The sequence below is a fragment of the Cervus elaphus genome, chromosome 30 (assembly GCF_910594005.1).
Source record: "Cervus elaphus chromosome 30, mCerEla1.1, whole genome shotgun sequence".
Lineage (NCBI taxonomy): Eukaryota > Metazoa > Chordata > Mammalia > Artiodactyla > Cervidae > Cervus > Cervus elaphus.
This window is the reverse complement of record NC_057844.1, coordinates 44,472,150-44,499,403: the sequence shown is the minus strand read 5'-3', so window position 1 is coordinate 44,499,403 and position 27,254 is coordinate 44,472,150. Positions and strand designations below refer to the sequence as shown.

The window sequence follows — 27,254 nt, the reverse complement described above, 5'->3', positions numbered from 1 at the left end:
GAGCAAAGAGCTGACGAAGCGTTAACCTTAACCTATGACAGACAGAGTTAAGCAGCCACAAGGACCTCCTGTGCCACATCCTTCTCCTGGCCCAGGTAGGGGGAACCTCCACGGCGATCCAGTCCGTTTCCTTCTTCTAGAAAGGACACTGGTAGAACATATCTCCATCAGGGATTCTTTGAAGTACATGCGTGTGGCCAATAGTCAACTTTAGGAACAAAGGTGGTGAGGTCTCTTCAATATGGAGTGGTTAGTCTCTTGGTACAGGGTCTAGATGAGTCATGATCATGCTCCCAGGACAGTGCAGCCCACGATTCAGAAATTAGGCATCCTGTAACCAAACCAGAGGAAAGTGCCCAGGTTTCCTTATTGGTTTTCCTTCAGAAACATCACCAGTAGATACTACAAAGCACTCTGGAAGTCCCATTCCGACCCTGGTGGGCCCCTGGTGCATTCTGAGCGCCGAGAGAACCGTTAGGGCCTAGAATGGTCATCCCTGCCTGTCTGCAAATGCTCAGGTGCGGGGCCATCGCGGGCTTCTTAGTACAAAGCATCAGCCGGGCCCACCAGGCGCAGGGAGGGCTCAAAGTCAGGAACTTAACTTTCACTATAATTAAGTTCTAACTCTAACTATTAAAAAAGAGTGTAAACAATCAAGGGGAGAAAGGTCATGGTGTCTTTCGGTAGCTTGAGCGATGGTTTGGACTTCAGGCCATCTGCACCCTCCCTTCTCTGGCCAGCAGGGGACGGAGGGGTGCCAGGTCTGGAGTGTGGGGATGGGGGAAGATGGAAGACTGGGGAGGGAAGGGAGGGGGTTTGCCTACAGGCAGGACAGGCCGTGTGTGTTCTAGAGGTCCCCAAAGGTTCCCCAAAGTAAAGGGATGGTTAAACTAAAGGGAAGATGCGGGTGGAGGAAGCGAATGACAGGATACGCCAGAGGGAAGAGAGGATGGGTAGCCTAATTTCGTCTACCACTACCCCCACTGTCCCATGGCCACCTAAGGGAGGACACAGGCAGCTGGATGAAGACTCTTTTTTGTGTCTATTAGTTTATTTTTTTGTGACCAAAATAGAGTATGGTAATATTTTCACATCCTCCATGTAATATGGGCTTCCCAGGTGGCAGTAGTGGGAAAGAAGCTGCCTGCCTATGCAGGAGACACAAGAGATGTGAGTTAGATCCCTGGGTCAGGAAGATCCTGGAGAAGGCAATGGCAACCCACTCCAGTATTCTTGCCTGGGAAATCCCATGGACAGAGGATCCTGGCAAGCTACAGTCCATAGGGTCTCAGAGAGTCGGACTTGGCTGAAGGGACTTAACACTACATGATATATAAATATTACCCTTTGTGAGAATTTATAAATGCCTTTATGTCCACATACTCCTGGGTTATAACTCCTTTAATTTTTTTCAAGATTCATATTAAATATTATCTTTTCCAAGAAACACATTTTGAATGATCTGGAAGTATCCATTTCTTTGTTTCCATAGGATCCTTAGGATGCCTTATTAGGGTACTTGTCTGTCTGTGTTAACAATACTGAGAACATCAAATTTCACATTTATAATATATAGTACACAAAGTATGTTATATATGGCACTATTTTATAAAAATGGCATACTTTTATTTGAATATTCAAAAAAAAGTGAAATAGAATTAAATTAAATATTTTAAATGAGAAGTATAATCATAAAATTATAGTTACAAATACAAAGGTTTGAAATTATACTTTTTCAGCTATAATTTTAAAGGTAGGTGTGTGTTATTAAGTTACTACCAAAAATGGAAAAAATACTATTATACTTTTTTCAACATTCCTTCTCTATATCCAGATTTTAAGTATTTAATATGATTTTATGTAATCAAGATATATTATTTGAATTGCATATTTATTATTTACAAATGTTTATGACATTTATATTTTATAATTTCATGAAATGGATAGTTTCAGCTTTACAATTAAAATAATAGATTATTCTCAATAAATTACTTTTACAAAACTTTGTCCATTGTTAAGTTCTTTGAGTCATCTTTTGGTTGGCTGAATTTCCTTATTTAGTAATCATTAAAGTTTGCTTTCAATTTCAACAAGAAATAATGTATAGGCTAGTCCGTACATTCTTGGATGTGTGAAAATATCTGATTTCTGTCCTCAGAATTACAGGACAACAGTTATTAGTCAGACATTAATTCTTCAGAAATTTGTTAACATTTTGGCCATATTTTCTGCAACAATGTAATACTGTGGAAAAGTCTGATGCAAAGCTGTGTTTTTTTTCCCCATTCATGACTTTCCTGTCTTGCTTTTCAACTATTTCCTGATTTTTTATTTTGCTAGCTTACATAGTTTTGAAACTTTGAATAATTTTCTTTACAGCACAATATTTTCTTTTAATATCCAACTAAAATTACATTTGTATGTCAACATCTTCTATAGCTTGATTTAAAAAAATATATTCCATGTGCTGTTTACATTTCATTAGCAATATTCAGTATTCATAAATCAATCTAATAATGTTTTATGTGAAAATGAAATTGTTAATTGCTCAGTTGTGTTCAACCCTTTGCAATCCCATGGACTGTAACCCACCAAGCTCCTCTGTCTGTGAAATTCTCCAGGCAAGAATACTGGAATGTCTTTCTACTCCCTTCTCCAGGGGATCTTCCTGACCCAGGGATTGAACCTGGGTTTCCTGTATTGCAGGCTGTATCTGTACTGTCTGAACCACTGGGACAGCCCTGTAGGGTTTTATGTAACTTCTTATTTTATGCTTGTTTTTGTTTTATTTTTTCCTTACCTGTATTCAATCACATTTACTCAATTTTTCTGCTATTTCTAAGATGGCTTTCACAAGTTTTATGTAAAGTCTGAGTCTGCACTCTCATTCTCCACAGCAGAGCACATGACACTTCATGTCTCCCTCTGCAGTTAACATTTCCTAAAATTTATTAGAGTGGAACTGAATCTACCAAAGTAATCTCCTCTTCAAACCCTGCCCATACTCCAGTGTCTTGTCACTCTGATTAAAAAGTAAGATACTTTAATAGATCTTAGAGAAATGTGGGACTTAATATAGAGAAAGCTGTTTTCTGATCAAGGTCTGTAGAGACATATGTAGGCTTTTAAATGTGTTTTGTTTTTGTTTTTCATTTTGGTCTAGATTTCACTGTACAGCAATAGAAAAGTGTGTACCACAGTCTTGTGCAATTTTCCAGTAAGTTTATCTGTACCATTCTTTGGGATTTGAGGCTATTGCTTTTTTATATTGAAGGTGGAGTTGTTTCTCTTTTCCCTTTCTTTATTGTTATAGGAATTGAAGCTATACCCTCACTTCTTTACAGATGTAGTTGGTCTTCAATAATTTTTTGCTGGAGAGAAATGAAGTAAAACATATTGACTTATCACCTTTAATTGGGCTTCTCTCAGTTATTCATTATTTAAATGAACCAAGTGGTAATATGTTAGCAAGGAAAAAATGAGATTTCTTACTAATTAGATGAATATTTCATTTTATATATATATATATATACATATATATGTGTATATATATATTTCCCCCAACTCTAGATTATTGTCTTAAACAAAACATATTAATATATTCTCAAAAGATATCTCACAATCATCTTCTCCTACTCCATCATTTTACAGATGAGGAAATTGAATTTTAAAGTGCATCTCTTTTTAAAGTTAGAGATCCAACAGTCCTGGAGGCACTGGGTTGTATCTTTATGCTTTATTTTGGGAGCAGCAGTTCCTGGAAGTCAGCCAGGAGAAATCATTACTATGGCAGGAATTTATCTTTGCACTGATGGTAACTGACCAAGGATATGAATGTCTGTAATGAAGTTTTATCTTTATCTTTATTAGGTTTTACTCTCAGCGAGTTTGCTGTTTTTCCTCTTTAGTTAAAAGAAAAAAAAAAAAAAAAGAAAAAGAAAGAAATAAGAAATAGGGATTACCTTTACACATAGTACTATAAATCTTTCCTTGTAATCAGAAAACAAGCTATCTTTGCTGGGTATCTCTAATGTTCTCTCTAAATTCTCACTTTACTCTTTGAATCTGGTTATTTAATACAATTAAAACACAAAGAAAGGATGTATCATGAGAAAATGCTAAGTTAATCATTGACCTTGGCATTCTTGAAAAGGAAAGCTTGAAACATTTTTACAAATTAGTTCTTTGAGATAAACATATAACCAGTTTTTGGACACAAAGTCAATGCAGATTTCTCAGCAGTTACAGAAAACAGACCAGAGTTAATTACAAATCTGAATTTCTTAGCTTAGAATAAACTTTTCTTTTCTTCAGTCTGAAATTAGTTCAAAATAGATGTGAGGTAGTTCCCAGGCTTAATTAGGGCTAGGGTCAGGGTTAGGGGTTAGGGTTAGGGTTAAGGTTAGGTTTCTTTCTCATATTTTTTACTGTTCAATTTTAAAACTCAGGATATATAGATAGCATCTTATAATGTGAAATACTACCACTTTTATGCGTCTTTTTTATTGTTGAAAACATAATGTTCAATTGGGTTAAGCATAAACAACTAAACTAATAATGCCTTTGTATATTCATTATGAAATTGCTTCTGATGTGGAATATTTCAAATGGAATCAGATTATATTTACCAATATTAGATTTGGGAAGAGAAATATATAGGATGAATGTGGGAAAATTAAAATTTTCTCTGCTGTAATTCAGACTCTCTACATCTGCTGTAGCATTGATATGTGTATATTATACATATATATGTATATGGATAGAAGACAATATCAGTCCTTTGTCAGGACTGAGATATTGGGTATACATGTTCTCATCTCTTTCCTTGAACTGAACTTTGCCTTGACCTATATAACACTTTGCATATATGGGCTGAATAGTGGCTACAAATGCCTTTGAGTTAATAGGAAATAGCACTTTAATTGGCCAGCTGGTTTTCTGGATGACCTTGGATACCAATAAAATGGCACATATTCTTAGTAAGTTGTTTTGTTTGAATATTTTTAACTATTAGTGACTGAAATCCAAAGTAACAGAGTCTTACATAAGATATAATTTTATTTCAGTTTCAAGTAAGTAAAACATGTCAAAAGGCAAGTTATCTAGGTCTAATGCATTGGTATCAGAGAATTAGTTTCTATCTTATCCTTTACAATTCTCAAATATGGTTTCATATAAAATTAATGATCTAGTACTAGCCCTCATAGCCTTGGCCCAGGCCAGTAAGAAAAAGTGAGGAGAAAGGAAGGAAAGAAAGAAACATTCTCACGAAGAACACCCTGTACTTATCCTTAAATCCCATCAGTTAGTACTCACTCTTTTGGCTACATCTAACTGCTAGGTATGCTAAGAAACATAAACATGACTTGAGTGTTTGTAATCCAGCTAAAAATAGGAAGTCATATTATTAAAAAACAGGGGATAAGTAGATTTTGATAGACAATTAGTGATCTGTTCCCCCATTATATCACATTAGGTTTCTGAACTCAGTTTTTAAATGTATTTTGACATGTCAACTAGAATGTAAGCCCTGGAGGAGCCCAGATTTCTCTTTTGCTGATGATGTTTTATTTTGTTGATGTTGTATGCCCAACATGTAGCAAAGTGCCTGTCACATCATATGTAAATAATAAAAATCTGTTCAATGACTACAAGTCCTCCTGAAGTGGAACAAGCTCAGAAACAGGAGGCTTGGATTTGAGTTTAGTTGTTAGGCATTTTCTCTACCTGAATCTTTCCTCTTTTACAGTGGGGTTTGGTCATGTAGAATATGTCATACTACTACTCATGACCTAGACTGTGCAGTTGAATACACCAAGTCTGGAGTTAAAAACAAACAAACAAAAAAACCAAAAAAAACTATGAAGTGTTTATTGCTTATTTGGAAATAAACAGTTTATTGAAATGTATCATGGTTACAGAGCAGTGCACATGTTATAAGTGCATGGCTCGAAATTTCACAAATTAAACAAACTTCTTTAACCAGATCAATATATAGACTATTTCCAAGATTCTCAAAGACTGCCTATTTTCTCATTCATCATTAAATCAAAAGCTAAGTGCAGTGATAACTTTTATCAGCATAAAACTATTTTTAAAATTCAATATATCTACTTATCTTTTTAATTTACATTTTTCAGAACTGCAGTTGCTTGGTCACAAAATATGAGCACTTTGATAAGATATGAGTGATATATTTCACTATCTGTCATCAAAATGGTTTGTACTCACAACACTGTTGGCAGGATGCAAGACAATAGTCATTTCTATATTCTTACCATCTGTTTGTAACATCATTTAAAATATTTACATGTAATAGACAATCTGCTGATGCTTTACTTTGTGTTTATATTGAACATTTAAAACTATATTTGTTTACTAGTTTTATTTTTTCTCTTGTAAAACAATCAAGGCAGAGAAAAATCTTGACTAAATTTGTGTTTGTTGGCAGTCTCACTGTCACTGTTTCAGGAGCAATAACCATTGGCTGAACAACAAAGTTTTATGTGTAGCTTTAGGGTTTCCCAGGTGGCTCAGATGATAAAGTGTCTGCCTGCAGTGTGGGAGACCCAGGCTCGATCCCTGAGTCGGGAAGATCCCCTGGAGAAGGAAATGGCAACCCACTCCAGTATTCTTGCCTAGAAAATTCCATGGACAGAGGTGCCTGGTAGACTACAGTCCATGGGGTTGCAAAGAGTCAGACAAGACTGAGCAACTTCACTTCACTTGTGTGTTAGTAACTGCTGAGTGCGGTGAATGAAATAAGTCTAGTGGAGATCTCTTGAGTTTAGGAAACAGTTTCCAGGCTTCCACTATATTTTAAAAAATATTTAAAGAAGACCAGGAATTCACTCAAGTATTAAAATCCTCTCTAGAGCTTGGATCCCATTATTTTTTCATAGACATGAGGAATCTGGGACATAATATCCAGAGGATGGAAGTGAACTTTGGGAACCTGAGTTCAGATGTATTCCCTGTGTAAACCTTCCCTGATGCTAAAATCCAGAGTTCCATTCTTTTCAGTATGGCTGGTGTCATCAATGCCCATTTGTCCCCACAGGATAGCATAGATACTTCCTCTCATACACAATCCTTGGCTAAGTATAATAGATTTTAGTTCTAAATGTCATCTCAAGAGGAAACAAAGAAAGTGAAGTCACTCAGTCATGTCCAACTCTTTGGAACCCCATGGACTGTAGCCTACCAGGCTCTTCCGTCCATGGAATTTTCCAGGCAAGAGTACTGGAGTGTGTTGTCATTTCCCTCCCCAGAGGTTCTTCCCAACCCAGGGATCAAACCCAGGTTGCCTGCACTTCAGGTAGATGCTTTACCATCTGAGACACCAGGGAAGCCAATCTCAAGAGGGGTCAATGCTAATGACCCACGCGTGCTGGCTCTGTGACATGAACTCTTCACATTGTATTTTATGTTCTTTTCACTAATGAGCAACATGTCCACTATCTCTTCATGTAGGTTATCCACAAGGAGGTGCTTTCCCCATATTACAAGTTCTCCTTTCACTTACTAATATTATGCACATTTCCTTCATCTGTATACTATCCCCTGAGGGTACACATAGGAATAGAAAGACATACTGCTCTATGATCTTACAGCACAAAACTTCTCTTTAAAAAAGACAAAACTGAAAATGCTAGCAGCTCATTTCTTTGCTTGGAAAAAATGTCACTTTTTTTTCCTTAAAAGAAATAGTGGAGATTCTGTTCTCTAATCTCAGCACCTATCTATCTGTCTGTCTATCCATCCACCCTATCTATTCAAAATTATAATATTCTAATATAAATCTGAGTATTGTATCCAGTGCACATAACTTGGCAATGAATGGAATCCCGCATGCAGAAGTTTGGGCTGTGGCTGCAGAAAAAAGTACCAGAATAAATCAACCTACAGCATCAATCTGTATTCCTGACGGGATAGCCTTGGAGCAGTGGCAGCGTCTCGTGGTCCCGGAAGTACTTATTTCCCCTCTGTAAGTCAGTATTCTTGTAAATATGTCCAACTTGTTAATGGGAGGCTCATAGCTCATTTGTCCTGGAGAAAAATGGAAGGCCCTGTAGTCGTGGCCTTTTCCTAAGAGGATGGACACACACGCACACAAAAGAAAATTCCTCTGTTAAAATTCACACATGCCTTCTTTTCTGTCATTTTCAGCTGCTTCCCAATTTTTTTTTAACAGTTTCATACAGAAAGGCAGACAAAACTTTCTGGGCACCAAAGAACAGTCATTCTTCATGTGACGTGAATCACCCAGAGAGGAAAATTCCGTATAGCTCAACACCAGAAATACTGCTGTGAGGCGAGCAGAAGTAACGCAACTTAGATTAGGAGTAGGCCTTCCTACTATCAGGTAGCTTTCGCTTAACAATGACCACTGTTTGCCAATTAGGACCAATTAGCTTTCACCAATGTTTGCCAATTAGGAAATTAGGAACGGGGCAGAAACCCCCAGGAAAGTCCCGCACGCACGAAAGTATTGACCAATGAAATTGCTTTGCAAACGTGTAACCAATCTGCTTCTCACCCTATAAATTTGTGTAACAGCTTGGGCTCGGGGCTCTCTGACCCACACCACTGCGTTGGTTGCGGGCGGAGAGTTCTGGCTCGAGTCAGTAATAAACTTCCCTTCCTGCGAGTTGCATTGTCTTGGAGGCCTTCTCTCTTCCCACTCGGGGATTTGGACATCGAGCATAACATTTGGGGGCTCGTCTGGGATCCCTTTACCGGGGGAAGAGAACACTTCCAGGACAGAGGGGAAGGATAGATAATAGCACCGGTGCTCAGGAAAACTCAGGGGGCCCGAAAACCCAGCGCTGTGTTGTCAGCTGTCCGTGTGTTTGTCTTTGGCTCTCCGTGTTTGTGTGTGTGCCGGCATTGTCTCAGGCAGGACAGGAAGTCCAGAGGGGCCCTGCTGTAAAGCAGGAAGGTATCTGGCACAGGAAAAACCCAGAGTAATTCTGGGGCCCTGCTGTGAAGCAGGAAGGTATCTGGCACAGGAGAAAGCTTTCTGTAGCCGGCGTAAGGCCGAGGCCAGCGAGCGCGCTGGAAGGCAGCCGGCTCTGTTGGAAGAAGAGTTCCTCTCCTGATCCCGAGTCTGGTCTGGTCAGGGGGCCCGAAAACCCAGCGCTGTGTTGTCGGCCAACGTTTGTCTGTCTGTGTGTTTGTCTTCGGCTCTCCGTGTTTGTCCGTGTTTGTGTGTGTGCCAGCATTGTCTCTGGTTTTTAATTAGACTCTTTTCAGGCAGGAGTTTCAGTGAACAGGCGAATGGTTGTGGGGCAATTGATGAGTCCCGGCCAGGGCTACACTCTGGCAGACTCTGAAGGCCCTACAATAAGTGAGCCTCAGTAACTAGAGCCCAACCAGGTGAAACTCTCCTTTCACTATGATTGTCAGCAGCTGTTGCAGGAGCAAATTCTGGCAGAAGCGCGGAAACGGGTCTCAGGGGCAGACGGGAGGCCAACCGCCCAGCCTCATCTCGTGGACAAGGGGTTTCCTCTGTTGCGGCCTAACTGGGATTTTGAGCGAGCGGAAGGTAGGGAGCGTCTCCGAGTGTACCGCCAGAATCTGATGGCTGGCCTGTGGGCCACAGCAAGAAAGCCGATTTAGTAAGGCAAGAGCCCACTGAGAGCCCGGCAGCCTTCCTAGAGGGGCTGATGGAAGCTTTCAGGCAATATACACCTATGGACCCCCAGGCTGAGGAGTCACACGCTGCAGTCCTGTTAGCGTTTGTAAATCAGGCAGCCCCAGATATTAGGAAGAAATTACAAAAGATAGAGGGATTGGGAGAACAGACGATACAGGATTTATTGAAAGTAGCTGAAAAGGTATTTTAATAATAGGGAGACCCCAGAAGAAAGGGAAGAACGAATTTGATGGGAGGAAAGGGAATTAGCTGAGAAGATCAGGAAGGATAGAACGAGGGAAAACCGGAAGAACCAGAGGGAGCTAGCCCAGATTCTTTTTGTGGGGATAAAAGCCGGAACAGAATTGAGGGAACCTTAAGACCCCTGGACGAGAGAAAAACAGAAACCAAAAAGGCAGGCCCTAAAGAAAGATCAGTGTGCCTACTGCAGAGAACAGGGGCACTGGAAAAACAAGTGCCCTAAGAGGGACCTGAGGAGAGGTACGACCCAGAGAGAGAGAATCTTCCCTGGAACTCGAGTTCTATATGCGGGGGAAGACAGTGACTAGGGGAGTCAAGACTCAGCACCCCTCCCCAAGTCCTGGGTAATGAAAAGTAGAATTGCAGTCATGAGGAACTAGAAAATTATGCTGAAGATTACTCACAGCTGTGGCACTTTACCTTGCTGACCAGTGGTGGCTATTGATGATATTGTGAAAACATCTGTCCCTTCTAGAGAGGGGGTTAAGCAGGTGAGAACTCTTGGGGAGAGAGTGGTTAAAGCAGGAAATGGAGAGAAATGAGATCCCGTTCCTGTGTCATAGCAGTACTGATTATGCTAAGATTCTGTGGAAGAAAGGAGAGGCCATTGGGTTTTATTCAGTTAAGCCTACAGAGCTGGGAGAATGACAGTCATGGATGGACTTGGACAGCCGATACACGTCTTATCCCTAGCCTTAAGAGATGAATAAATACCCGTTGGCCTGGGCTGAAACGGCAGGGATGGGACTGGCCAAACAGAGACATCCGGTCGTCATCGAGCTAAAGGCCTAGGCAACTCCTGTGAGGGTGAGATAGTACCCCACGAGCCAGGAAGATCGGTGGAGGATCACTCCCCACATTTGACGTCTCATGGATGCCGGAATTCTCAAGCGGTGTCAATCCCCTTGGAACACCCCCTTACTGCCGGTGAAGAAGCCAGGGGGGACAGATTACCTGCGAGAAGTCAACAAATGGGTGAGTGACATACACCCTACTGTCCCCAACCCATATACCCTCCTGAGCAGTTTGCTGCCTGAGTACACTTGGTACACTGTGTTGGACTTGAAAGATGCCTTTTTCAGCCTACCCCTGGCGGCCCAGAGCCAGGAGATATTTGCCTTTGAGTGGACCGAAGGGGAAGGCCAACCGGTAATCCCACAGAGGTTCAAGAGGCTCTGAGTGAGGACATCTACGAATATCAGACTTGCCACCCAGAGGTCCTTCTGCTACACAATTAATAGCCCAGCAAGAGGTCACCTGTTTGGGGTATAAGATCAGGCAGGGGCAAATGTGGCTAACCCAGGCCATGAAGGAAACAATATTGCAGATACCAGAGCCCAAGACCCCCCGCCAGGTGAGAGAGTTTCTGGGGACTGTTGGATATTGCAGACTGTGGATCATGGGGTTTGCTGAGAAGGCCCAGCCCTTGTATGAGGGAAGTAAAGAGACCCCAAACTGGACTTGGACTGAGCCAATGAAACAGGCTTTCCAGACTCCCAGACGGGCCCTACTAGAAGCCCCAGCCCTTGCCCTGCCTAACCCAAATAAGCCATTCCAGCTGTTTGTAGCTCCATGATTGCAGCGAGATACTGGCTGAGGCCCTGGCAGCACAAAAAGACTTAACTGGTGTACCCCTAGAGCTAGTATGGTTCGCCGATGGGAGCAGCTATGTAAAAGATGGGCAAAGGAAAGCTGGAGCCGCCACGGTAGAAGAGTACAGTTGTGAATATGGCTCCGCAAAGTTTTATGCACTGTGTGGCTTTGGTGGGGTCTTAAGTTGTGGTCTGACACACACTGCTGTTCCTCTGGATTTAGTGAAATGCCATATGCAGGTGGACCCACAGAAGTACAAGGGCATTTTTAATGGATTTTCAGTTACACTCAAAGAGGATGGTTTCCGTGGTTTGGCCAAAGGATGGGCCCCAACCCTCATTGGCTACTCCCTGCAGGGGCTCTGCAAGTTTGGCTTTTATGAAGTCTTCAAGGTTTTGTACAGAAACATGCTTGGAGAGGAGAATGCCTATGTGTGGCGCACATCACTGTATTTGGCTGCTTTTGCCAGTGCTGAATTCTTTGCTGACATTGCTCTGGCTCCTATGGAAGCTGCTAAGTTTCAAATTCAAACCCAACCAGTTTATGCTAACACTCTGAGGGATGCAGCTCCCAAAATGTAAGGAAAGGCGTTCTACAAGGGGGTTGCTCCTCTTTGGATGAGACAGATACCATACACCATGCTTTGAATGTACTGTTGCAGATTCTGTGGTGTCTGTGTTGAATAAAGAGAAGGGTAGCAGTGCCTCTCAGGTCCTCAAGAGACTTGGATTTAGAGGTGTATGGAAGGGATTCTTTGCCCGCATCATCATGATCGGCACTCTGACTGCACTACAGTGGTTTATCTATGATTCTGTGAAGGTCTACTTCAGGCTCCCTCGCCCTCCTCCCCCTGAGATGCCAGAGTCTCTGAAGAAGAAGCTTGGGTACACTCAGTAGATAAATGAAAGCAAATATGGACTGAATCTGAGTGTTGATCAGTGTTTGAGGAAAATACAACTGGACGAGAGATAATCCAGGCTTGCAAAGCGTGCCAGCTGATGAGAACAGGGAAAAAGCAGCACACAGGAACGAGGTACCGAGGGAAAGGGCCAGGGCAACACTGGGAGATAGATTTCACTGAGATAAGGCCAGGCAAGTACGGGTATCGCCATATGTTGGTTCTGGTAGATACCTTCTCGGGGTGAGTGGAAGCCTTCCCCGCTAAGGGAGAGCTTAGAGGAGATAGTGCCTAGGTACGGGCTGCCAGTGACTATGGGCTCTGATAATGGACCTGCCTTTGTGAGTCACAAAGTTGGCAATAGAGACCGGCAGGGACTGGGTGACCCTCCTTCCCTTCGCACTCTTTCAGGCATGCAACAGCCCTTATAAGCTGCCTTTTGAGATTCTGTATGGAAGACCCCCTCCTGTGTGTATTAAAACCTAGATGGAAAGGCCCTTATGTTGTTCTCCTTACCACTCCTACTGCTGTCGAGGTCGACAGGATTGGACCCTGGGTTCACTGCAATCACGTGCGGCAAGCCACACCGGAAGAACAGGAAAAAGCGCGAGAAGAATGGAAGGCGAGTCCTCACCCGTCAAATCCTTTGAAACTGAAACTCGTCTGCCGGGAGGTCTCCTAATTCTCCTGATTATTGCAGGAGCTGAAGCTGCGTAACCTCTTGTGATGGGCCCCGGGAATGGGACGTAGGAAACAAAGATTTGGTAGCCTCGAGTGTGGCGCAACCTGCAGGGCCAAGTACCTCAGATATGGGTGAACCAAGCTTTACTATCTCTGCTTTCCTCCCTATGAGCTGCTGTAGATGACTTGATCTTTTTCCAACAGGGTAGGGTCTGCGAGGTTTCTATGCAGACCATACAAGAGTGGTAAGAGAATCAATCAGTCATTTAGAGAAGTCTTTGACTTCCTTGTCTGAGGTGGTCTTGATTAGAAAGAGAGAACGGGAAGCCCAGCAGAGATGGTTTGAGTCTTGTTTTCAACTACCTTAATTTCCACTCTCCTGGGTCCACTTATAGTGTCAGCGGCCCAAGATGGAAAAGAGGAAGATTCCTTTACTTGAACAACAGACAGGGGGGAATGTGAGGCGAGCAGAAGTAACGCAACTTAGATTATGAGTAGGCCTTCCTACTGTCAGGTAGCTTTCGCTTAACAATGACCACTGTTTGCCAATTAGGAAATTAGGAACGGGGCGGAAACCCCCAGGAAAGTCCCGCGCGTGCGAAAGTATTGACCAATGAAATTGCTTTGCAAACGTGTAACTAATCCGCTTCTCACCCTATAAATTTGTGTAACAGCTTGGGCTCGGGGCTCTCTGACCCACACCACTGCGTTGGTTGCGGGCGGAGAGTTCTGGCTCGAGTCAGTAATAAACTTCCCTTCCTGTGAGTTGCATTGTCTTGGAGGCCTTCTCTCTTCCCACTCGGGGATTCGGACATCGGGCATAACCCTGCCAGATCACATGAGCTCTGAGTATGAAGTGAGCTAAAAATTGCCTAACTTAAAGAAAACCTACTAGTTTGTTTCCAAAAATAAATTGCCTCCTTCCTGATTACTAAAATAAGATATGACATTTCTAAAAATGAATACAATACAAAGAGTTTAAAAATGTACATTAATCCAAGTTGTGTGTGTGTATGTGTATATATATATACATATACATATATATACACATCAGTTAAGTTTAGTTACTTGTGTCCAACTCTTTGCAACCCCATAGACTGCAGCATACCAGGCTTCCCTGTCCATCACCAACTCCCAGAGCATGCTCAAACTCATGTCCATCAAGTTGGTGATGTCATCCAGCCATCTCATCCTCTGTCATCCCCTTCTCCTCCTGCCTTCAATCTTTCCCAGCATCAGGTTCTTTTCAAATGAGTCAGTTCTTTGCATCAGCTGGCCAAAGTATTGCATTTTCAGTTTCAGCATCAGTCCCTCCCATGAATATTCAGGACTGATTTCCTTTAGGATTGACTGGTTGGATCTCCTTGTAGTCCCAGGGATTCTCAAGAGTCTCCTCCAACACCACAGTTCAATAGATCAATTCTTTGGCACTCAGTTTTTTTTTTTATGTTTCAACTCTTACATTAATGCATGACTTTTGGTAAAACCATAGCTTTGACTAGACAGACTGCAATGTCTCTGTTTTTTAATATGCTGTTTAGGTTGGTCATAGCTTTTCTTCCAAGGAGTAAGCATGTTTTACTTTCATGGCTGCAGTCACTATCTGCAGTGATTTTGGAATCCAAGAAAATAAAGTCTATCACTGTTTCCATTGTTTCCCCATCTATTTGCCATAAAGTTAGGGGACCAGATGCCATGATATAAGTTTTTGAATGGTGAGTTTTAAGCCAGCTTTTTCACTCTCCTCTTTCACTTTCATCAAGAGGCTCTTTAGTTCCTCTTTGCTTTCTGCCATAAGGGTGGTGTCATCTGCATATCTGATGTTATATGTATATGCAAATATATATATACAGGGCTTCCCGGTGTCACTTGTGGCAAAATATCTGACTGCCTATGCAGGCAACAAAAGAGATTCGGGTTCCATCTCTGGATTGGGAAGATCCTCTGAACAACTGAATGGCAACTCCCCCAGGTTCTTACCTGGGAAATCCTATGGACAGAGGAGCCTGGCACGCTACAGTCCATGGGATCACAAAAGAGTCAGACAAGATTTAGTGACTAAACAACAACATATATAAATCACATGCATGTGTGTGTGTGTACGTGTGTGTACATAAGAGTGATTTCTCTTTATGTTATATATAGGTTTCTGTTTGTGTTATATATGATACACAGTCTTACATTTTTCACATAACAATATATTATAAATATTTCTCAGTAACAATAAATATCAACTTGAATCTCTATTTTTAGTAAGTTGTATAGAACTCATTGTATGAATGTATCATATCTTAATCATTCCTTTACTGATGAAGATTTGGGTGGGCTAATGTACATCTTACAGCATAAATATAAATGAGCACATAGCCAGTCAGGTTATATTCCATGTCATTGGAGACTGAGCTGGTCTGCTTCACTTTAGAGTTGATTTCACTAGAGGAAAGGACACTCATTAGCAGAATGAGGGACACATACACGACAGTAATACTGATCCATTTCCTGGAATGTTTTCATGGGGCTTTACAACATAGGCATTTCCAGAAGAGCTCATATAAACTTGAACCTTGGCCATCAGTCACACCACTTCCATCTCTCATGGACAGTGCTCCTGTAGGACATTTTTGCAAGAAAACTGGGTGTCAATGTCACTCACTTCTCCCTCTTTCTAACAATGTACCAACATCGCTTAAATACCCCCTGAAAACTTGCTGGTCTTTTGCTTTTGAGAAGCTGAATACATGTCACAACAGGGCATCTGCTCCCTGTTGCTCTCACATATTCCTATCATTTCAGGAAGGTTTTCAGTTCTTTTCCTATCCTAATTTTTAAAATGTGCACCTTCTGCTCTTTACCTTTATACAAGTGTATGTTTTATTTTTAAATAAATTAACTTTCTCTAATTTTGGAAAAATAATAAATTTACAGAAAATTTCAAAGGTAGTAAAAAGAATTCCTATATGCCTTTAATACAGCTTCATGTTTTCCTCTAACATTATTATTTTATATTAGTACATTTGTCAAAGTTAAGAATGTAACATTGCTACTTTATAGAGTAAACTCCAAACTATTTTCAGCAGTTTCATTAATGTCATAACTCAGTTTTCTCAGCTCCATTAAACTGCAAAAAATGGGGATACCTTTTTGAATATCTCTTGTATTTCAAAATATATTCCAGTTTATTCCCCTGATCCTTGATGAGATTCTGTACAGGCACACCATCCTTGCCCTTTTCAGCATGTCTAATTTCTTTCTGTTGGTTAGTGTCTTTTGTCTTTAGACAAATAAAAGGGCATCCTGAGAGTTGCCTTAGAAAATTTCTGAGGAATGCTAGACAGATAAGAGATATGACTCAGTGAGGCTGAGAGATGGGAAGAACTAAGTAATACTCCCCAACTGTGCTCTACTACAGCAATCCAGAATTTAATAATAGTTAAATTACAAATCATAAGTAAATTGACATTATAGATTGCAATAAAATATCATTATGATACAAGAACCGATTTTAAAGATTAGCATGCCAACGTGTTAAGAATTGAGCTATGCTAAAAAAAAAAAAAAAAAGAATTGAGCTATGCTAATGTTTAATTAGGAACTAGGTCAGAATATGAGTTAGCAAAGAGTGAAATGTTTCTATAAGTTAATGTAATATACATTGTCTATATATAATGTCTATAAGTAAATAAGTTTGTCAGCATATAAGATAAAGATGATTTCAAACATCTAAAAAATGCATAAAATGGCTGAGAGAAACATAACCATTTGCAAGTTAATTGAGATTTCCTTCCCCTAAAAAGTGAGTGAAGTATGAAAACGTTCCATGACTCTATGCAAGTATGACATGTTTTCCTAAATTAGATAAATCTCAAATTTGGTAATTGTCAGGCAGAGTGGCAGGTAATCCAATTGTAGACAACTGGAAAACAGATGAGGTACTAGTGAAGTTTTCTTGTATTGAGTTTCCATCAGTTGCAGATTGACTGGATAGTCTTGAACATTTGAGAAGAACTTTCTCGTTTCATTTTATATCAGTTCAGTTCAATTCAGTTGCTCAGTCATGTCTGATTCCTGGAGACCCCATGGACTAGAGCATGCCAGGCTTCCCTTCTAATTTTGGGTTGAAGTTCTCATTGTATTTCTGTATTCTTTTCCTGAGTTTCATGAACATTGTTTGACCATTGTTTAGAACTCTTTATGTCCAATTCATAAATACTTTTCCCTGTGATTTTATCTTGTTCTTTCATTTGGGATATATTCTTCTGAATAATCACTTTGCTTGATTTTCCATGTTGCCACCATAAATTAAGTAAAATCATTATTTCTCCTGGTCTTGAAGGCATATTCTCTTCTAGGAGCATCTTTGTGAGATCCCCTGTACCTAGTGGCTTTGGCAATAGGGCTGGAGATCATGTGAGCATGGGCTGGGGCTTCACCTGGGATTCCCCAGTGACCACTGCCTTAGCAAATGAGCATGAGCTGGAGCTTGGTGTGGGCTGAGGCTTTTCCTTTTGTGCACTGAGGGACATTGCCTTGACAGTTGGGGCTTTAACAGTTTTTCAACCTTGGTTTTTGGTGCTCAACAATTTGTCTCTCTTAATTACTAAGTATTATTCTATTGTATAAGCATATCTGGTTCAATTATTTCTTTCTTTTGACAAATCGGTCCAGTTCAGTCACTCACTTGTGTCCGATTCTTTGCTACGCCATAGACTGTAGCACACCAGGCTTCCCTGTCCAACACCAACTCCTGGAGCTTGCTCAAACTCATGTCCATTGAGTTGATGATGCCATTTAACCATCTCATCCCTCTGTTGTCCCCTTCTACTTCTGCCTTCTATCTTTCCCAGCATCGGGGTCTTTTCCAGTAAGTCAGTTCGTCCCATCAGGTGGCCAAAGATTTGGAGCTTCAGCTCCAACATTAGTCCTTCGGAAGAATACTCAGGACTGTTTTCCCTTAAGAAAGACTGGTTTGATCTCCTTGCAGTCCAAGGGACTCTCAAGAGTTTTCTCCAACACCACAGTCAAAAGCATCAATTCTTTGGTGCTCAGTTTTCTTTATAGTCCAACTCTCACATCCATACATGACTACTGGAAAAATCATAGCTTTGATTAGATGGACATTTGTCAGCAAAGTAATGTCTCTGCTTTTTTAATAAGCTGTCTAGGTTGGTCATGGCTTTTCTTCCAAGGAGCGAGTGTCTTTTAACTTCATGGCTGCAGTCACCATCTGCAGTGATTTTGGAGCCAAGAAAATAAAGTCTGTCACTGTTTCCATTGTTTCACCATCAATTTGCCATGAAGTGATGGGACCGGATTCTGTGACCTTAGTTTTTTGAATGTTGAGTTTTAAGCCAGCTTTTTACTCTCCTCTTTCACTTTCACCAAGAGGCTATTTAGTTCTTCTTTGCTTTCTGCCATAAGAGTGGTGTCATCTGCATATCTGAGATTATTGATGTTTCTCCTGGCATTCTTGATTCCAGCTTGTGCTTCATCTAGCCCAGCATTTCACATGATGTACTCTGCATATAAGTTAAATAAATGGGGTGAAAATATACAGCCTTGATGTTCTCTTTTACCAATTTGGAACCAGTCCATTGTTCCACCAGTTCTAATTGTTTTTCATGACCTGCATATAGATCTCTCAAGAGGCAGGTCAGGTGGTCTGGTATTCCCATACCTTGAAGAATTTTCCACAGTTTGTTGTGATCCACACAGTCAAAGACTTTGGCAGAGTCACTAAAGCAGAAGTATATGTTTTTCTGGAACTCTCTTGTTTTTCTTTGACCCAATAGATGTTGGCAATTTGATCTCTTGTTCCCCTGACTTTTCTAAATCCAGCTTGAACATCTGGAAGTTCTTGCTTCAGGTATTGTTGAAGAATAGCTTGGAGAATTTTGAGCATTACTTTGTTAGCATGTGAGATGAGTGCAATTGTGTGATAGTTTGAACATTCTTTGGCATTACCTTTCTTTGGGATTGGAATGAAAACTGACCTTTTTCAGTCCCATGACTGGAAAAGACAAGTAGCTGGCTTGATTCCAGTTTTGGCAAATAGCCAGTTTGTTTCCAGTTTGAGGTTAGTCATGGATAGTATTTTGTCTGTAGTCTTTATAATAAGAAAACAGGCATTTCACCTAAAAATATCCCAATAAATTGTATAGAAAATTCTTCAGAGAAGTTATGCTAAAGGCAATATATATATATAAAACTCAACATTTTCATCAATTAGGGAAATATGAGTTAAAACCAAAATGAGATATCAGCTTTCTTTTAGAATGCATTTTTAAAAAGCTGAATATCTTAAACTCATGAAAACAATTGACTTCTATGTGTTGATCACATATATTACAAATTTGCTCAACACTCTCAAGCAAATAATTTTGTTTCATGGAAAGACTGATCATTTCAGCCTGTTGCCTTTGTGCTGAGCCCCAGGAAGATAGCCACAGTGGGGCCAAGCAATCCCAGTGAGAATTGATTCTCAGTTCAATATAGCCTTTTGCATCTCAAGGATGCAAATTATGTTGGCTTCCATAGCTAGATATTTTGGGGCCTTGTCTCTCAGATAGACATTTTAAAGCTTGGAAAGCCAGTTTTGATGTCCAAATCCTTTATACCTCATAGAGAAGCTAAGAGTTGTGAGTTCTCTCCTGATTATTTAACTCCATGATGGGGGTAGAAGTTTATTATGATGAGTGTGTCTCAGGCTTTTCTACCTATTTTGATGTGGGTATTTTCTCACTTTCCTGATATGTAGGAGTCATTCAGCTAGTTTCTGGATTTCTTTCAGACAGAATTGCTGTATGTATAGTTGTTCATTCAATGTGTTTGTAGAAGGAGATGAGTTAAAAAACTCCTATGTTGCCATATTGAAGTGGAACCTCAGAAACACTTCTTTTATGAGTTAGGAGAGTTGACCTTTGTTTTTGGTTCAATTATTAGCCAGTAGTGTGTGCTGAAGCATATAACTAAATTTCTCAATCTTTTATCTCATTGTAGAATGGCATATATCCAGTGTTAAAAATTTATGTGGTTTTGCATTATAGAGTTTGAACCTAAGAAAACTTTCTTGGTAGAATGAATATATCTGCCACTGGGACTAGGACCTAATTGAAAGAATAAAATTGGCAAAACAAAATGTAACCATATAGATAAGCATATATATAAGTTAAAGTAGCCTTTGGAAATTGTTGATAGGATATCTATAGAATGATTTATTAATTAGTTAAATAAGAAAGTTCAATAACAAGAAGATTTCTATTACAGATAATGTGAGTTTTAATCCAAATTAGATGATTTTGTATGCAATCAGCTCACTAGAAGTAGTAAAAGTAAAAGCTATGTAAGAGGTTACTACAAAAGTTTTTAAAAGAAGCTGCTACAAAAAACTTGCATTAAAACATCATCAACATCAAAGTAAAATTGAAAACAAAACTTTTGTATCTGTAAAGGGCACTGATACAATAGATTAAAAAAAAAATTTCAACTGTGTGAATAGAGGACTTTAGATGTGAAACATGACATTTGTCCCAATGATACAGTTGGCAAAATGCTTCCCTTGTAGAGCTATACTAATAATTATTGGTCAAATCATCCTATACATCACACTTAGAACTATACCCTTGTTACAAATCTCTGATAATATTGAAATTTCAACAAAGCTGATATAATAAATTTTCTCATCTTTATTGAGCAAGTAAATGGCAAAATGTGAAATAAAGAATTCAGTTAAATCTATATTTTAATTGTGCTTGCTTTAGAGAGATTATTTTAAAGTTTATGGTGGTCACTTTGTGCTTGTTGTGATATTAAGTAATTGTAAACATTTAGGGGAATGGCATTTTAGGCTCATACTTTTAATTTGAAATACTGAAGGAAATTTGATTGATTAAAACTTTGAAAACATTACTTTGTTATTTAAAAATATTCAATTCTTTGGATTATGCCTCTGATCAATTGTGCATTAATTATAGAATAAGTAGTAATAATTATTCTCATTCTTGAATAGCTATGGCTCCTAAAGTACCATAATAATTAGCAACCATAATAACTATGTAAGCAACCAGCATAGAAACAATACTACACACAAGCTGGATGACTTCAGAAAAACTGAAGTGACTCTAAAAAGGAAATAAATAGTACAATAATTGTAAGAAAGGAATACACAGTTAAAATGTCTCCATAGATAAATGTGAAGAAGTAAATGTCATTTTAACTACCTATTTGAATCATCTGTATAATTTTATTTCTAAGAACATATAAAAGATTATTTGATCATTGCCAATGCATAGAAACATTTAAATAATAATTATTATTATAATATGTCTTTGTGAAATTTGTGATGCAGTTGGATGAGAAGATCATTTTGACAATGTTTAAGAAGAGATTTGGTGGAATGAATAGACACTAATTGAATATTTCCTAACATTTTTTAGTATTTATATTTCAGTAAAGTCTAAAGGTTGATTTCCCCAATATATAGTTAGCTAACTGACATGATTTAAAGAAAAAAATTGTTGATGATAATGATTGTACTAGTTTAAGACTTAGACATCTCTGATTAGTGTTAAAAGGTACCCTTCTTATAAGATATATAGACATATTCCAATAATTATCTTTTGTTTAGCTGAAGGCAAGTTACCAAAACTAAATCCAAGCGGCATGGAATTTCTAGGGACTGAACACTTTGTAATGTAACCAGGTCCATACTAGGTATTCAACAAAATTGAATTAAATTAAGAACATCTTCTTGGTACCATCAATCATTTTGATGAGTTGTCAATAACTGGTCTCTTCTTTCCCGTTGGTAATTTGCTTTCCTAGCTACTTTCAATGATCTAGTGCTTTCTTTCCTCTCTTCTATATCAGGTTAAATATATTATTTTGTTAATTGTCAATAAAATTTCTTAACAATTATCTAGAACTTGTGTGTGTGTCTGTGAGCTTGTGGGTTTGTGTGAAACATTGTCTGTATTGGGCTCTCTTGGGAGCAGAGAAACCGGCTTAGTGGTATCTTTCAGACACAGCCCTGAAAGTGGAGTTTGACCTGCTCAAGCAAACTGTTGTTTCTTTTCATCTCGAGGTTCACAAACTTCTATTCAAGTATGCTCCTTCTGTCTTACCCCTCATTCTTACACTTTACTTGCTTTAGCGAGAATGATTCTGTCTCCTGCCTTGATCTCTCAGTCCATGTGTATCAAAACTTTCAAGGCCTACCTATGTCCAACACATTGCAACTGCCTTGGACTAACCCCTTTGTTTTCAAGAGGACGTGAATGTTCATGAATGCACACAGATGTTTGTATTGATAAGAATAAAAATGAAATAATACAATGCCTTATGAATATTGTGAAAATCCACATTATTTTCAGAAACATAATGAAGGAAAAGAGAGGAGATGCATTTGTGACTAAGGAAAATCTTTTTATGTTAGTATAATCTTAAAGCCGTTTCAGTTTTCAGTTTAGGACTTTAACTATCTCAATGATTTGCACTTGTAGAGCAACTGTAAGGACAGAGAGGGAGATGAGTGGGAAGTAGATTGAGAATGGGGACAAAATCCAAAGGTGTCTATAATCACTATGAGATTTCGAATGACTCATTTAAAAATGAATGTGTATTTTACATTGAGCTCTATTCTTTGTTTAGTGGTGTTTGTTATGATGATAGTCATTTAAAATTGCTCACTATTTAGTAAAGTTGCCATTCTAGGAAGATTCTGTGAAATATAAATGTACTTCTTTCCTAGGGAAGATTCATGTTCCATTTTGAGAAAAATGCTCTTATTCCTTTTGAGACCTATCCCTAATCCATGTACCTAAAGAAGGTGCTGCTACTGCTAAACCACTTCAGTCGTGTCCGACTGTGTGCAACCCCATAGACGTCAGCCCACCAGGCCCCTCTGTCTCTGGGATTCTCCAGGCAAGAACACTGGAGTGGGTTGCCATTTCCTTCTCCAGTGTATGAAAGTGAAAAGTGACAGTGAAGTTGCTCAGTCGTGTCCGACACTTTGAGACCCCGTGGACTGTAGCCCACCAGGCTCCTCCATCCATGGGATTTTCCTGGCAACCTAAAGAAGGTATTTAGGTCTTAACTTAAAAATATGTATTGATAAGCATCTTGGTAGGGAGATCCTACAAATACATCCATTTATAAAGAGTCCTAATTATTTTATTCTTTTTTTTCTAAATAACTGAATGCCTTGACTCCATTATCAGGTAGCAAAATAGTGCTCAACTATGTAAGGTTCTCCAAGGTAGGTTAAAAACAGCATTGCCAGAGAAAAATGCAAATAATAAGACATTTCAGAAAGCAGCTCTGAGACCAGAAATAAGTAAACAAATTATTCAATAATAATATTCCAATCTTCTGTATGAACTATGAATCTATCAGAGAAAATGAGTTAAGTTCTAATAAACAGTCTTAAGGGAATCGTATATGAAAAAAAGTTAAGCCTGAATTATAAACGTGTGCCTTGGTTTCATTTAGGTAAGCAATTTAAATAGAAATAGTATTACAAAATAAACACAGTTTTGGTCATAGGCCCGTGTTCAAAAATGCTTCCTTTAAAATGCAAACCAAGAGGAAATGAGTCAATGTACTTTTAATTGATGAGGGTAAAGGTTAAGTGAAACATAGATGATATTGAAAATGCAAATCTGAAGCCTAGAGGTTTGACATTATAAAGATGCATAGTTCAACCAGAGAGGAGTAAAGAAATGGAAAAATTGAGCTTGTTATCCTTACCATTCAACCTACCTGTGTGTAGAACTTTACTGTTACTTTGTGTTTATTAAATTCATGCTGCTAAGGATACATAACATTAATTTTAATACTAACAGAAGAAAAGTTACTTTCTCAAACTCATTACAGACAATGGAAAATCAATTCCAAAATGAACTGTACTTTACAGTTGAGCTTGCTGTGATAGTTACAGCCTTGCTGTTGATGTACAAATACACTGATTATACCTGGTTATCCTCTTTCTTTGGAACATATACCATCATCTTTGCAAATTATAGATTAAGACCTTTTAGTTTTGATGCAAAAAAACTAAAGATGTTTGTAAAATACATTATGTTTCATCAAGAATAATACCTATTATTAGGTAATAATAACTTTCAGAGGGGAATAATCAATATAAGAAACACAAAATTTGATTTTCCTGAGAAGGGAAATGTTTTCTCCCAATGGATCCTGATGGTGATATATGATAACTGCAATATATTTTAAAATACTTGCTCAAATGGAAAAAGAAAATCAGATCATTTTAATGTCCAAAGCATAAGACCTAAGAGGGTATTTGGCAATTAATTGTTGCTGGTTAATTGTACCATTGCACAGTAACCATAATCTTCAAATATCCTTGGTATTCCTAATCAACTAAACTAAATCTTTGTGTCTTTCAATAAAAAGAGGAGTAGACAATTCTTTACCTACTTTAAAACAATTCTATAAATCTGTTAAAGTATTACTTGCCAGATTATCTGTCAAATATTGTAGCATGAAAAGTTTGTATGTAGAGTACATATATTTGATAAAATTTATTGCTCTTGGAGGTGTCTTATAAAAAGTCAGAGGCCAGCTGGAAGCATTACCACCACATCTGTTGGGATAGCACCTCAATTATTTTCATAAAGAATTAAAAGTTTCACTGAAGTGTCTTCTGCCTTGAAGACACCAAACTCATTTCCTGGTATCCCTCCAAAACTTATATTCTTATGATAAACTATTTAATATTTGATAATCATACAACTGTATACTTTGCCAAAACTTTACATACAAAAAGAATAAAGTATAGATAATTTGTTTCGTGTCTAGTATTTCAAAACAGGTTATAACTGGATATAATTTATTAGTTCTGATTAACATTTTGAAATAACTACAGAAAGAATGAAGAGATGGAGCCAAAGCAAAAACAACACCCAGTTGTGGTGATAGAAGCAAGATTAGATGCTGTAAAGAGCAATATTGCATAGGAACCTGGAATGTTAGGTCCGTGAATCAAGGCAAATTGGAAGTGGTCAAACAAGAGATGGCAAGAGTGAACATTAACATTCTAGGAATCAGCAAACTAAGATGGACTGAAATGGGTGAATTTAACTCAGATGACCATTATATCTACTACTGTGGGCAGGAATCCCTTAGGAGAAATGGAGTAGCCATTATAGTCAACAAAAGAGTTTAAAATGCAGTATTTGGATATTTGGATGCAATCTCAAAAATGACAGAATGATCTCTATTCGTTTCTATCTCTATTCTATTCGTTGCCTTGAAAGGCAAGCCATTCAATATCACGGTAATCCAAGTCTATGACCTGACCAGTTGAATGGTTCTATGAAGACCTACAAGACTTTCTAGAACTATCACCCCAAAAAGATATCATTTTCATTATAGGGGACTGGAACGCAAAAGTAGGAAGTCAAGAAACACCTGGAGTAACAGGAAAATTTGGCCTTGGAGTACAGAATGAAGCAGGGCAAATGCTAACAGAGTTCTGCCAAGAGAAGACACTGGTCATAGCAAACACACTCTTCCAGCAACACAAGAGAAGACTCTACATATGGACATCATCAGATGGTCAACACTGAAATCAGATTGATTATATCCTTTGCAGCCAAAGATGGAGAAGCTCTGTACAGTCAGCAAAAAGAAGACCAGGAGCGGATTATGGTTCAGATCATGAATCCCTTATTGCCAAATTCAGACTTAAATTGAAGAAGTTGGGGTAAACCACTAGACCATTCGGGTATGACCTGAATCAAATCCCTTATGGCTATACAGTGGAAGTGAGAAATAGATTTAAGGAACTAGATCTGATAGACAGAGTGACTGATGAACTATGGACAGAGGTTCGTGACATTGTACATGAGACAGGGATCAAGACCATCTTCAAGAAAAAGAAATGCTAAAAAGCCAAACGATTGTCTGAGGAGGCCTTACAAATAGCTGTGAGAAGAAGAGAAGTGAAAAACAAGGGAGAAAGGGAAAGATATACTCATTTGAATGCAGAGTTCCAAAAAACAGCAAGGAGAGATAAGAAAGCCTTCCTCAGTGATCAATGCAATGAAATAGAGGAAAACAATACAATGGGAAAGACTAGAGATCTCTTCAAGAAAATTAGAGATACCAAGGGAACATTTCATGCAAAGATGGGCTCAATAAAGGATAGAAATGTTAGGAACCTAACAGAAGCAGAAGATATGAAGAAGAGGGGGCAAGAATACACATAAGAACCGTACAAAAAAGATCTTCATGACCCAGATAATCATGATGGTGTGATTAATCCCACTCATGCAGAGCTGGCCATCCTGGAATGTAAAGTCAGGTAGATACACATAAGAACCGTACAAAAAAGATCTTCATGACCCAGATAATCATGATGGTGTGATTACTCCCACTCATGCAGAGCTGGCCATCCTGGAATGTAAAGTCAGGTGGGCCTTAGGAAGCATCACTACAAACAAAGCTAGTGGAAGTGATGGAATTTCAGTTGAGTTATTTTAAATTCTAAAAGTTGATGCTGTGAAAGTGCTGCACTCAATATGTCAGCAAATTTGGAGAACTCAGCAGTGGCCACAGGACTAGAAAAGGTCAGTCTTCATTCCAATCCCAAAGAAAGGTAATGTCAAAGAATGCTCAAACTACCGCACAATTGCACTCATCTCACATGCTAGTAAAGCAATGCTCAAAATTTTCCAAGCCAGGCTTCAGCAATACATGGACCATGAACTTCCAGATGTTCAAGCTGGTTTTAGAAAAGGCAAAGGAACCAGAGGTCAAATTGTCAACATCCGCCGGATCATTGAAAAAGCAAGAGAGTTCCAGAAAAACATCTGTTTCTGCTTTATTGACTATGCCAAAGCCTTTGACTGTGTGGATCACAATAAACTGTGGAAAATTCTGAAAGAGATGAGAATACCAGACCATCTGATCTGCCTCTTGAGAAACCTGTATACAGGTCAGGATACAACAGTTAGAACTGGACATGGAACAACAGACTGGTTCCAAATAGGAAAAGGAGTACGTCAAGGCTGTATATTGTCACCCTGTTTATTTAACTTATATGCAGAGTACATCATGAGAAATGTACTGGATTTATCCATGGGCTGGATAAAGCACAAGCTGGAATTAAGATTGTGAGAAGATATATCAATAACCTCAGATATGCAGATGATACAGCCCTTA

General features: G+C 39.0%; 1 pseudogene; it reads left to right on the top strand.

The window, feature by feature from the left end:
- Nucleotides 1–7,835: 7,835 nt before the first annotated feature.
- On the top strand, nt 7,836–12,434 carry LOC122686676 (annotated as a pseudogene).
- The last annotated feature ends 14,820 nt before the right edge of the window (nt 12,435–27,254 follow it).